The 12,829-nt window shown below is 43.8% G+C and overlaps 1 protein-coding gene across 3 annotated transcripts in view; it reads right to left on the reverse strand.

Annotated features, from left to right (window-relative positions):
* Positions 1-1,139: 1,139 nt before the first annotated feature.
* FUT10 (fucosyltransferase 10) overlaps positions 1,140-12,829 on the reverse strand; it is a 127,603-nt gene continuing 115,913 nt past the window's right edge. Inside the window, exons 8-14 of one of the 3 annotated variants that reach the window (XR_004343506.1) lie at positions 10,392-10,495; positions 9,073-9,417; positions 8,765-8,967; positions 7,403-7,616; positions 6,645-6,787; positions 2,773-2,808; positions 1,140-2,115 (exon numbers count right to left, since the gene is read on the reverse strand). The gene's annotated coding sequence lies outside the window, so the exon portion shown is untranslated. Of the gene's footprint in view, positions 2,116-2,772; positions 2,960-6,644; positions 6,788-7,402; positions 7,617-8,764; positions 8,968-9,072; positions 9,418-10,391; positions 10,496-12,829 lie in introns of all 3 variants that reach the window. The other 2 variants (XR_003968216.1, XR_004343507.1) reach the window with 2 other exon arrangements.

A 12,829-nucleotide genomic window follows, 5' to 3' on the forward strand; every position in this document is an offset into this window, starting at 1 on the left:
TTTGTATCTATTGAAGATCCTTCCTCCTGAACTTTAAACTATGCCACAGTATACTTTTCATCTCAACCTTTTAAAAAAGGGAGGATTGAGTAAATTAGAGTCTTGGGCACTTTGAAGACCTCAAGCTAGAAACAGACGTTTATATAAACCCTATAATGTCTAACACATTACCTTGCACAAAATGAAAGGAGAACAAGAGGGAAGCAAGATTTTATACAGACATACATATATATACATATTGATATATACACACACATATACATTCATACATAGATTTATAATTATATAAAATATGTATTTCAGATAATGTATACACGCAGGTAACACTCAATTCTGACCTCCCTGACCCTGACACTGATTGAAGAATTTTCAGACTTACAGGCAGGCCCCTGAGGCATATATCATCCTTTAGAGCTTTAGAAGGTAAAGCCGCACCTGGCCTTGAGTTGGTGACCAGCATTGGGCACTGATTTCCCACATGATTTATCCAACAGAATTAGTAAGGAACTAATGCTCCAGACACTGTGATAGGCTGTACAGTTTCTTCCTGCTCAAGGCTTTGTGTTTTCCCACCCACTGCCTACAAAGACCTTATTAGGAAATGTTTTGGGAACCTGAAAACAGGGACTATGTCATATATATGTCATATATAGGGGTCATTAAACTTTTATTTGTTGGTGGATTGACTGATGCTTTGAGTACTAACACATGCGGAAGAGAGGCATTTCATGTACATTTCTGTGTCTTGTGGTAGAATTATACCCCTCCTTATACTAGAACTTCAGTATCTTCCCTTCTCAAAATGACTTAAGGGGAGGATATCATCCAAAGTTGAAATAAGATCACGATCAATGATAGATAATTCACAAATGATTTCCTAATAGCCTAAGAGAATTCATTTGCCTTTCAGTACTTGGCATGCTACATTTTATTTTATTTATTTATTATTTTTGTAATGTTTATTTTTGAGACAGAGACAGAGTGTGAGTAAGGAAGGGGCAGAGAGAGGGAGACACGGAATCTGAAGTGGGCTCCATGCTCTGAGCTGTCAGCACAGACCTGACGCGGAGCTCAAACTCATGAACCGTGAGATCATGGCCTGAGCTGAAGTTGGACGCTCAACTGACTGAGCCACCCACGCACCCCTTGGCATGCTACATTTTAATTTTTCAAATGTTTTTCTTCTGATACATTAGGTTCTACACTGCGTTTTTCCAAGTTAAACACTAGTTGCAATGGTTTATCTTCCAGTTATCTATTGCTGCAAATACAAAGCCCCAAAATGTGGTGGTTTAAAACAACAATTAATTATTACCTTTTGAACTTCTGGTGCTAACTGGACCAAGCTAAGCAATTCTCAGTTGAGATCTTTCATATCAGATGGGTATGTAGCCATCCGAAACTTGACTGGGCTAAAGACCAACACCGACCCACTCATGTGGCTGGCAGTTGATGCTGGCTATCTGCTGGAAGCTTACCTGGAACTTTAAGCCAGAGTGCCTACGCATGGCCTCCATAGGGCTTGGGCTTCCCATATCATGGCAGCTGGACTTCAAGAGGCAGAGGAAGACAACTAAGCATGACAAGAGGCTCAGGCAAAAGCTTCAAGGCTTCTAGCCTCAGAAAGTATACAGTATCACTTCTGCCACATTTTATTGACCAAGAATGAGTTACAGATCAACCTAGAGTCAAGGGTAGGGGGCTATATAAAGATGTAAACAAGATGCTTTTGTGTGTTAGGCATCAGCTGGAGCAGCTGGGCCTGGTGAACCACTTCCAAGGTGGCTTCTTCACTCACACACCTGGAGCCATGGTGCTACCTGGTCTCTCCCTGTCTCTCTCTCTCTCTCTCTCCCTACCTTTTGTTTCTATCTCCATCTCCATGGCATCTCAACCTCACCTTTAAGATATCTTCACAACACTATGGCATCTCACAACAGGGTAGCCGCAGGATTGCTGGACTTCTTCCCTGGTCACTGGATTTCTCCAAAGATGCTATTGAAAGTTCCAGAACATCTCTTTTGCAATATAACAGTATCAATCCAAGTCACTAAGATCATTCCAGATTAAAGGAGAGAGAAATAGACTCCACTTCTCAATGAGGAAATGCCATGCCTGTAAAGGAAGAAAGGAATTGATGATGGCCATTTAGGAGACAAGCTACAAGTCCCCCTTATTATCTACCAAAGACATGGGGATCTCCTAGGGAAATACATAGTTCTTCTTCTCTGCCATATCTTGCCCAAATGCCAATTTATAAAGGCAGCTTTCCTTGATTCCCCTATGTGATATTATAGTTCATAATGTAGGAATGACATCACCAAGACAATAGCATAGGTCATTCCTGACTTTGGCCCCCCTCACAGAGAACAGTTGACATCTATTCGAGAACAAGACAGCACTGGGAGAATTCTGTAACACAGAGGTGAGACCGAAGCACCCCCTTGCACCTGACAGACCAAGATACACTGCACAGAAGGGTAAGAAAAGCCACTACAGGTCGACCGTATTGCCCCTCCCCCAGGCCAGTACAGCATCATGGACAGGTCTGTCCTGAGCCTCTGGTTCTGCCAGTGGGAAAAGGGAACCCAGGAAGGACATCCAGCACCAGCCCAGCATTGTGGGTCACTTTGTGGAATCCCCTACTTGGATCTCTCATCATAGGATCACAGGGGAATCTGTGGGTTTGACCATTCAGAATCTGACTGTGACAAGAAGCAGGGAGGTGCTCACAACAACTAGCACAAGGATCTTGGTGGACCAAATTCTTACCTGCAGCACCCAAGTGGTAATCCCGTTGATAGGAAACTGTCAAGGGATGACATTAAAAAATTTTTTTTTAATATTGCAATACCATCTCACCACAATGAGGTATCGCTTCACACCTGTTAGAATCGCCATCGTCAAAAAGATAAGAGATAACAAATGCTGCCATGGATAGGATCTTGAAGGCTTTATCCTAGGTGAAATAAGTCAGATAGAGAAAGACAAATACTGTACGGTCTCATTTATATGTGAATCTAAAAAACAAAAGAAGACAAAACAAAAGAAACAAAAAACAAACCCATAGAAAAAAAGATCAGACTTGTGGTTACCAGAGCAGGAGGTGGTGGGGAGGGGAAATTGGAGGAACGCGGTCAAAAGGTCCAACCTCCAGTTGAAAGATAAATAAGTACTAGAGATGTAATGTACAACGTGGTGACCACAGCTAACACTGCTATAAGATATACAGGGAAGTTGTCATGAGAGTAAATCCTAACAGTTCACATCCAAGAAAAAAAGTTGTTTTCCTTGATTCTTTTCTTCTTCCTTTTCTTTTTTATTGTATCTATACGAGAAGATGAATGTTAGCTGAATCTATGTGGTGATGATTTCACAATACATATAAATCAAGGCATCATGCTAAACACCTTAAACATACACAGTGATGTATGTCCATATTTCTCAATAACACTGGGGAAAAAAAGAAATATATGTTTGGTCTTTGACCTGTTTCTGGCACAGAAATTCTTGGAATTTCCTGATGAGAGGGATAAAGTTGTCTTTTGTCACATTGATGACGTGACTTTTGGACCGTACCTAAAGATGGGTCTGGTTGCCACAGTAGCCAACTGTGTAATTAGAAGGTTGGGACTTTCAGTCCTGGCCCCTGAACTCTGGAGACAGGAGAGGAGCTGAAGGTTGAATCCATCACCAATGGCCAGTGATTTAGTCAATCATTCCTACATAATGAAGCCTCTGTAAAAACCCCAAAAGGACAGGTTTCAGAGGGCTTCCAGGTTGGTGAACACATAGAGGTGCTGGGAGAGTGGCAGCACCCAGGGAGGGCATGGGACCCCAGGCCCTTTGCCCATACTTTACCCTATGCATCTCTTCTATCTGACTGTTCCTAAATTATACCCTTTTATAATAAACCAGTAATCAAGTGAAATGATTGTCTGAGTCCCTTGAGCCACTCGAGCACATTTATCAAACCTGAGGAGGAGGTTTGGAACCCCCAATCTATAGCCAATCAGTCAGAAGCACAGGTGATAACCTGGGCCTGTGACTGGCATCTGAAAAAAAGGGGGACACTCTTACAGGACTGATGCTGCAGGATCTCCAGGTAGATAGTGTCAGAATTGAGTTGAGTTGTAGGACACCTAACTGGTGTCCAAGAATTGTTTGGTAGTGTGTGAGAAACCCCCCCCCCCCACCACCACCACATTGGAACTGGGCCCAGAACCCCCTTTAAACTTAGAACACATTAGGATCCCCTTCTGAATGCTCATTTTAAGTACACATATCACAGCAATTGCTGCTATATTTTACTAAGATTGCTTGTTTAACTATGTGTCTCCTTGAACCAGCTCCTGCTGAGAGCACCTGTCTTGTTCAGAGCTGCGTTCCCAATACCCAGCAGAGTAATATCACATATGGTGGACCCTCAATATTTAGCTGATCATGGAGGTTAATTGTATCTACAGCAAACTTTGCTAGAGGTATCCTTTTGCTTCAAGAGTCAGGACCAAATCCTTGCTCTTTGTCTCCCTCTTTTATTTTTCCCCCTCTAACTTTTTCCCAAATGTACGAGAGCATCATTTTCATGGTAATAACACCATCAGGACTTGTCCTGAGCCTTTTTTTTTTTTCTGCTGCAGCTCCTATGGGCTTGTGATTATCATGCATGAGACAGAGACGGAGCAGGGCGGCGGGGGGGGGGGGGTGGCACATAAGCTGCTCCTGAAAACGAATCTACCATGATGCACCAGCCAGGAGCCTAATAGGGAGCATGATCCGCAATTTGCTGAGTGTAGCTCTACAAGGAGCCCTGGGCTGGGCTTGTGACATTCCATTTCTCAGAGGATTTTAGCTCCTGCTGCTGCTACAGGGAAGGATTGATGACTGTGATAAGAGATTTGAACACAGTCCTCTTAAAAACAGAAGGGCTGGGGTCGTCAGGCTAATTGGGACTGCAGACACGTGTATGTGCATGTCATACATAATAATGTGTGTATGTTATGTACGTAGTATAAAAGGGTAGAATATTTGAGGATAAAGCAAAAGCCAAAAGGACAAAGGCAACAGGCAATCTAATCCACTTAATGGGTCAAGAAGCTCAGAGCTGAGCCGCAAATGCATCATTTGATAACGGTAATGAAAAAGACAGCAATCTATATCTACAAATAGCATTAAGGCAGATTTGGTTTAGAGGCCAAACTAAGTTGATGTGAAATTTACGAGACCGGCTGTCTCTCAGATGATGAGGGTGCATTCAGTTGCTTCTTTTCTCCTTTGGAGCTCGCTTAGGTCTTATTTCCAAGGTATGTTTTCCTGATATGTGAGGCTCAATTTTGTTTAAATGAGAATTAAGCATTTTGCCACCCAATCTTATCTTAATGCTGAGGATGCTGATTTTACAAGTGGGCGAAGCCTATTTAGCGGCCCTTTGGGTGTTACATTTCCTTGTCCAGTGTCTGCGGGCTTCCTGCTCACAAGGGAGTTCACACGCCCGTGCACACGCACACACACGCAGAGCGAAAAGTTGCTGGTGCCTTGAGATGGAATTTACAGTAAGGCATGTGTCTGAATCATGACTTAGCAGCTGGTCCTAGAAAATGCCTGAAATGTGTGTCCCGATGATTTGTTCAGTGTGCTTTGTGTCTGCAAATCCCGTTATAATATTCCTGTGCAAAATGCACAGGGGCTTCATTTTTTTTTTTTTTTTTTAGGGACTTCACTTTCAACCAAAGTTCTAATACATACTCCACAGTAATCACAGTACATTGCACTGCAAAATATGCAGGATCCATTAATTTTTTTCTCCTTATGATGCCTCAGTCAATATCAGGTAGCATTCACGAAGAGTAATGAAGTCTGCTTTCAACACAGCAATGTTCCTACAATTATGTGCTGATTGACCTTCACTTTGTGCTGTGCCTGCAAAGAAAGGGAATCCCCTGATATACTGTACTGAGCAGAGCACGTGCAAGTCAGATGCCTTGAAGTAAGAAAGGAACTCGTCCCTGCAGCATGTGATGTGAACTTTCACTCCAGATTTGCTCCTGCTTCAAAAGTTAAAGCAGACCAGATCAGAAGTTTGGGGGCAGATTGGGAGAAAACTGTTTGGTTTTTTTTTTTTTTAATGTTTTTTAGTGTTTATTTATCTTTGAGAGAGAGAGAGAGAGAGAGAGAGAGCACAAGTAGGGGAGGGGCAGAGAGAGAGGGAGACACAGAATCCCAAGCAGGCTCCAGGCTCTGAGCTGTCAGCACAGAGCCCAATGCAGGGCTCAAATTCACAAACCACGAGATCATGACCTAAGCCCAAGTCAGGCCCTTAACCGACTGAGCCACCCAGGTGCCCCCAAATTTTTTTTAAGTCACTCTGGGATTTAGGTCTTCACTTATTTTGTGGGAAATTTTATAATAAGTGAAGTCACATTATTGACTTATTCTACAAACCTAACCTAAGCGTATGCTCCCTTTGAAGGAAGTGTGAATTCCACATAAGACGCTACAGCATAAAGAAGTGCTCACCCCTCTTTAGTGCTTCATCGTGGCTTCCATGGGCCTCTGTGCTTTGGTCACGGTAGTAACTACTGTAAAAAGGAAACTCCAGAATATGTAATGACTCAAGTGCAAAGAGACATGTATTTCTTGCTCACCTGGCAGCCCGGGACAATTTCACGTCATCAGGGTTGGTGATGATAGGGAGGAATGTTCTTCCCTACATAGTCACTCAGAGAACCAGGCTGATAGAGGCTTTGTCAAATACATATGACGTCCCCAGTCTCCCTGGACGTCTTATCTGGGAGCGGAAAGGAGAATGAGAAAACCCACGTGAAATTTTGCATGGGTGATGGCCACAAGGATTCTGCTCGCATATACCTCTGGCTAGAAATCAGCCGCACCCAGCTGCAAGGGAGGCTGGGAGACGCCACCTAACGGGGCCCCCAGGAAGAAGAGGACATGGATTATGTGAGCAACCTCTGTCACACTCCTCTCCTTTATGTTCTTTGAGGGGTTGGCTTCCCAGTTTCACAGGGTCTGTGGCAGTGTGAATACGACATGCTCCCCCAGACGCTTTCCAGAGGCAAGGATCACCATCTGTGGGATTCTTTCGTGTCCAGCCACAACTCAACTCCTACATTCAAGAGAGGTATTCCAAAACCCTACCAAACATCTATCTGATTGTCAAATAAGCACCTCAAATGTGACAGCATGAAACCAAATGTAGCTTACCTCCTCCATAGAAATAGTATCTATTCGTAAGGTTATGACAAGGCTGAAATGTGTAAGCCACTCAGAAAAGTGTCGGTACACAGCAGATGCTTAATAAATGTTGGTTATTATTCTTTTCCCTCCCACCCTCCTCCCACACAAATCTGTTTCCCGTCCCATGATTCATAGCAGGATCACCTACCTTAACAGGTCGAGCTAGAAGTCACATGTGACTGCTCCTTCTCACACACCTCTTACTACTGTCCAGTGACCTTCAGATAACTCTGGGCTAGTGCTGATTTCCTCCTCATTGTCACGCTCTGTCTCAGACATTCATTGCTTCTGAACGGAGCTATTGCAAATCCTGCAAAATGCCTTCCTGTTTTCTCTGATCTCCTCGTCCTCTGCCTCTGCCTCTGTAACATTGCCAGAGTTCCATCATTAAAGCATCCTAACATGTGTTATCAAACACTCAGATGGCTTTTTATTGTCTGCAAGTATGAAGTGCATAATCCTTGATGTTGAAAAGGAGGGTGGAGCATGTTTGGAAGGCTTACTGGGGTATAAATATGGAACTGTTTTATTTTTACTCTAGTAACTACCTTCAACTAGGCCACCTTGATTCCTTCTTCCCCTCTGGGCAGTACCTCCCTTAACAACATGGAGCAGACTCTGAATTTTTAGTACCTGTGAGATACCAGAAAATCTCTCGATTTGGATCTAAAACACCCGTTCCTTTTTCTAGCCTGATGTTCCTCTAGTGTTGAGAAAAGGGAAGAGGGTTGGTGGAGGCAGTTGCCTGGTAAGGGACCCTCCCCAGACTCGGTCTGGTTCGGTCTGGTTGCACCCAGTGCTGGTGGCTTCTAAGTCAGCAGTGTGATGGTATTCTTAGAAAGAGATTGGCTTTAACCCAGCCCCTCCATTACTGAGGACTTCTCCACAGTATCTCCACCATCTGACCACCATCTCCAAGCACCAGAGCTGCGCCTCCGCGTACAACAGTGTATCGTGGGGTACAGCGGCTCCCTAGGCCAGCCTACAGCTGCCGCTTCTCAGTTAAACCTGGCGCTCTTCACATAGAGCCACCAGGACTCTGAAGTCTCCGGGATGTTGGAGTCCCCTCCTGTACCCTCTAAGGACTATGAAGGGCTGGGATGAGGCATAGCTTGTCCCGCCTTTCCCCCCAAACATTGGATACTACAATCTGTTCAAGCCTATGAGAGTAGCCCATTCTGGTGGGTCTTTCCTCCTCAGAAATCTCTAGATGTGAACCCTATTGGCTCAAGTATGTCTGCAAACCTCAGGGCACACGTGAGATTCTGGGACAGAAAAGGACAATGTAGGCCCGACCCTAGGACTTCGGCATACTCCTCCGATAACTCTTAAGACATTCTCTGTGTGCAGGAGCATCAGGGCGCTTCCAGAAGGTTGACAATTCAGCATTTACAGAGCCAAGGAATGAAATGTCAATCTCTATGTCTTGAAGTTACTTCCAGCCTTTACAAGAAATCCCCTTAGAACCCCACTCAGTTGGCTTCGGGGATGAAAGGCACTAGTCTCTCACCTGGAATCATGTGCCATTCACTCAGACTTCTCTACCTTCCCGTTCTCCTCTCCTGACAGGGGTAGGTGGAGGTAGGGCCAGCATAGCTCTGGCCCCTCCAAATAAACCCCAGGGAGACCAGAGCTGGCCTCTTTAGCTCAAGAGTTTCTTTGGAATGTGATGCACGTAGGGTCTTCATCCACATTTGGTCCTTGGCTCCAATTCTGGGGCAGAGAAAAACCCATTTGACACACGATGAAGTACTTCATATATATGTACACTTCTGTCAGCCTTATTACCGTTTTTATAGCACCTTTTGCTAAACGTACCTCTCCCTGCAGGCACCGGAAATCCTCTAAAGGCTGAATCTTCTTCCTTTTTGTTTCACCATTTCTCAGCACAGCGCTGAACACTTCGTGGATGCATAACAAGTGTCCAGGACGTTATTTCCTAATTCCCCCCACATTGAGGTCCCAGATCCATGAGATGCCAACCTCGTTTTTTGTTTGTTGTTTGTTGTTTTTGTTCTTCAGAAGACAAAACTCAGGTGCAGAGAGATGAGATCACTTATCTCGGGGCACACAGCTAGTTTGGGATTCCGTTTCATATACAAATTCATACACTTAATGGTGCAGCAGAAGCATAAGTAAGCCAAGCATTATTTGATGACTGGCCTTTGGAGAAAAGAGAGTGGGTAATGGAAAACACTGTACAAATTCCAAAAGTTGATTTTTGCAGATGAAGCACATTTTTCATTCTCGGTCTGGTAGGGTTTGCCTGTGTGTGCCGTGACTAATTCTTACTGGCCCAGCCTAGACTTCCTGTTTTCAGGGCAGCATGACAGATTTGTTGGTATAGTTTGGCTTTAATTCATTTCAAGCCGATCCTGGAAACCGGAGGCCCTGTCATGTCTTTATTGCAACATTAACTCCATTTTTTCTTTCCCTACTCCTTCTATTAGTAAGCAGAGGCCACTCACTAGGGCAATCTTAACTGCCCACTGAAAGTGACAGCCGAAAGTATAAATAACTCTTCTCACTTACCCTTTAATACTTTTCTGGGAAAAGTAGCAGTTTTGTTCTCTTATCTCTTACGTGGATGCAGAGCTGATAAACTCATTCAAGACAGCTTAACTCTTTCTTGGTGAATCGGAATTTCCAGGGCAGCCTGCCCCAGAAGGGCCAGCTCCTCCCGTGCCATCTTGCACACTCACAGTGATTTGGAATTGATACAAGATTTCCTCTGGGCCCCTAGTTGTGCCCACACTTAACTCCACCTATCAAAGTGTGGAGTGGATGGAACCTGAGAAATTATCCAGGGAGGTTTTTTTCCCTTGCTTTGTCTGTAGGCACAACAAAGCGGCTCACTTATTCAGGAATCTCAGAAGAGGGTGCAACGGGAGAGAGGTGGAAAGAAGCCTCCAGCCGTGGCCGTGGTCAGCCACACGTGGGTGGTTCCACAGGCGAATTCCGGACAGTTTGAGATGAGAGTGGTCTCTGGGCATGGATCCTTTGGAGGGGGCAATTCATGAGCCAACAGCCCCTCAGCACATGTACCTGTCTTGTTCCCTTACACACATCGGGTAAGGCCTGATCTAAAAATCTGCCCCCTTCCAAAGCCTTCCTTGGCAAAGAAAAGAAACCACAACCTTTTGTCTCTGGTGAGTCCTTTGTCCGAGCATGAACCAATTATCTTGGCCAGGGAGATTCGAGCACTGGCTGGCCATTCTGTATTGTGTATCCACATTCCAATCTGGGAAGAGAAAGAAAGTACCAGCTGGTAAGTGGCAGAGGGGCATCCAAGAAGACCTGGGGAGCAAAGCAGAGGGTCACCGCCCACCCCCACGCCGCCCCCGAAGAAAGGATGCTGTGCAGACATCTATATATCAATAAAAACCCTTTTACACTTTTTAAATTATACTCTTAAATTAGCTCATTAACATATTACTAAGATAATTTTGATATTATCTTAGCATAATATTAAAATATATTATGCTTCCCCGAAGACCATTAGGCTGTGCTCACAACACCCAGGAATTGTAGATGCTGACTGCCTTTTGTGCTTTTCAAGCAATGTACCGCATGTTAAATTTCTGTGTCAAGTGTCCCATTTTTCCTAGTCAATTCCTTTCCTTTCCCATCTCTAGGAATCACATTTAAAAAAATTAGAAATTACGAAGTATTTCACAATGGAAAAGATGGGGAAGAGGTATAGATGTGTTGCTATCACTCAGTCATATATATCTACGGGAAATTTTGAAACACAGGACATTTACAGGGCCTAAGAGTAGTTTGGGGGAGTAGGTTTTCAGAACGCAAAACAACAGTAGAACTTTCTTAAACAACATCTAATTCTCAGAAGATTTATTAAAAGAGAGGTGGTTATCTTCATGTAGGATCTGGAAGGCCAGAAATGTCTTCCCCTTAATATTTCTTGTTCTCATTCTGCTACTGGAACCATAACCATTACATCTATAACACAACTCCTTGACACAGCTAATTGTCCTGTTTGTCCTGTTCATCGCATGATGATTGTCCTGTTCATCGCATGATGTGACTTGGGGTCCCCAGGCTACAAGCCAACCTCCTCGTTTTCCCTTAACTCTTAAGTAAATGTGGGCGGCCAAGAAGTACGAGCGTTCATAATGAAGTGTTCTTATAAGATTTAATGTTTCTAGTCTGCCATCACTATAACACTAGGACTTTGGTATTTCTTATAAATGGGTCTTTCCTCTTCAAAGAACATTTTGTTGCTTTCTGTCCAAAGATTCACTTAAGCAAAAGCATGACCTAAGGGAGTATGAAAGAATAACAAACATTTCTACCTTATAAATCGCCTCACCAGCAAATACTTACCACTAAAGGGAAGAGAGGAAGAGGGCCTGGGGTTTAGTGATTGTAGGGAGCTCCTAGCCTAGAGAGAAGGGCATTGCTTTAAAGAAGGTGAGGAGGGAAGGGGACAATGAACTACAATTCTTTTATGGCTGCTTCATTCCAGGCTCTCTCCAATGCAAGGGATTGACAAGGATAAATATAAAAATTTCCATCCCTTGGAGTAATCACAAACCAGTAGGGAAGATAGACACGCACATTAACTAGAAGAGTGTCTCGTGCATCAAAGGTATCTATTAAATGCTCGTTGGACTGACGATTTACCTACAATGAAATTCAAGTTCGCACACTGTACATCAGATTCTGGCTCTACCACTAACAAGCTGTGTGGCGTTGTACAGGTTACTTAACATCTCTGTGTTACTGTGAACTGCTTGGCTTAGTTCCTGGCAAATAAAATGCTTGTAGCTAATATATTTTTTTAATTTTTTAATGTTTATTTTTGAGAGAGAAAGAGAGACAGAGAGACAGAGCATGAGTGGGGAAGGGGTATAGAGAAAGGGAGACACAGAATATGAAGCAGGCTCCAGACTCTGAGCTGTCAGCACAGAGCCTGACGCAGGGCTTGAAGCCACCAACTGTGAGATCATGACCTGAGCTGAAGTCAGATGCTTAACTAATGCTTGAGCCACCCAGGTGTCCCTGTAGTTAATATTAATATTACTGTTACCTATTCTCCCTCCATCTCCTACCATGCTCCCTCTTCCTCCTTTCCTTAAAACCTATGCTCCATTCATTCCACACCAGGGAATGCTTCCCAGACATGTTATGATATGCACATCTCTCAGTCTGTGATTTTCATTCTCTCTTGCCCATCTACAGTGGACTTCCCAGGCCAGTTATAAACCCTTTTGGAGAAGGCACTGTGGTTTTTCACATTTATAATTCCAGCAACTAGCATATTTCCAGGAACAGTTCAGACACTTCACAAATATTTGTTCAATTGAATTAACTGTATTAAACTAAATAGTGTGAATAAAACTGTACACATCCACATAGGGAGAGTGAGGAATTCTTCATAGGGAATGAATCACGGAAGGTTTCCCGTAGGAACAGACAGTTTAACTTGAAAGCTTTGAAGGATGGATTCATCAGGGGATCAAGGTTCGGTGTGTTTAAGCGTTGTAGTTGGGTTAAGAAAAATGAGTGTGGGCCCAAATGCAAGACATTGCATACAGCAAGAGCTCTGTAAGCA

This window comes from Lynx canadensis, chromosome B1 (genome assembly GCF_007474595.2).
Source record: "Lynx canadensis isolate LIC74 chromosome B1, mLynCan4.pri.v2, whole genome shotgun sequence".
Taxonomy (NCBI): Eukaryota; Metazoa; Chordata; class Mammalia; order Carnivora; family Felidae; genus Lynx; species Lynx canadensis.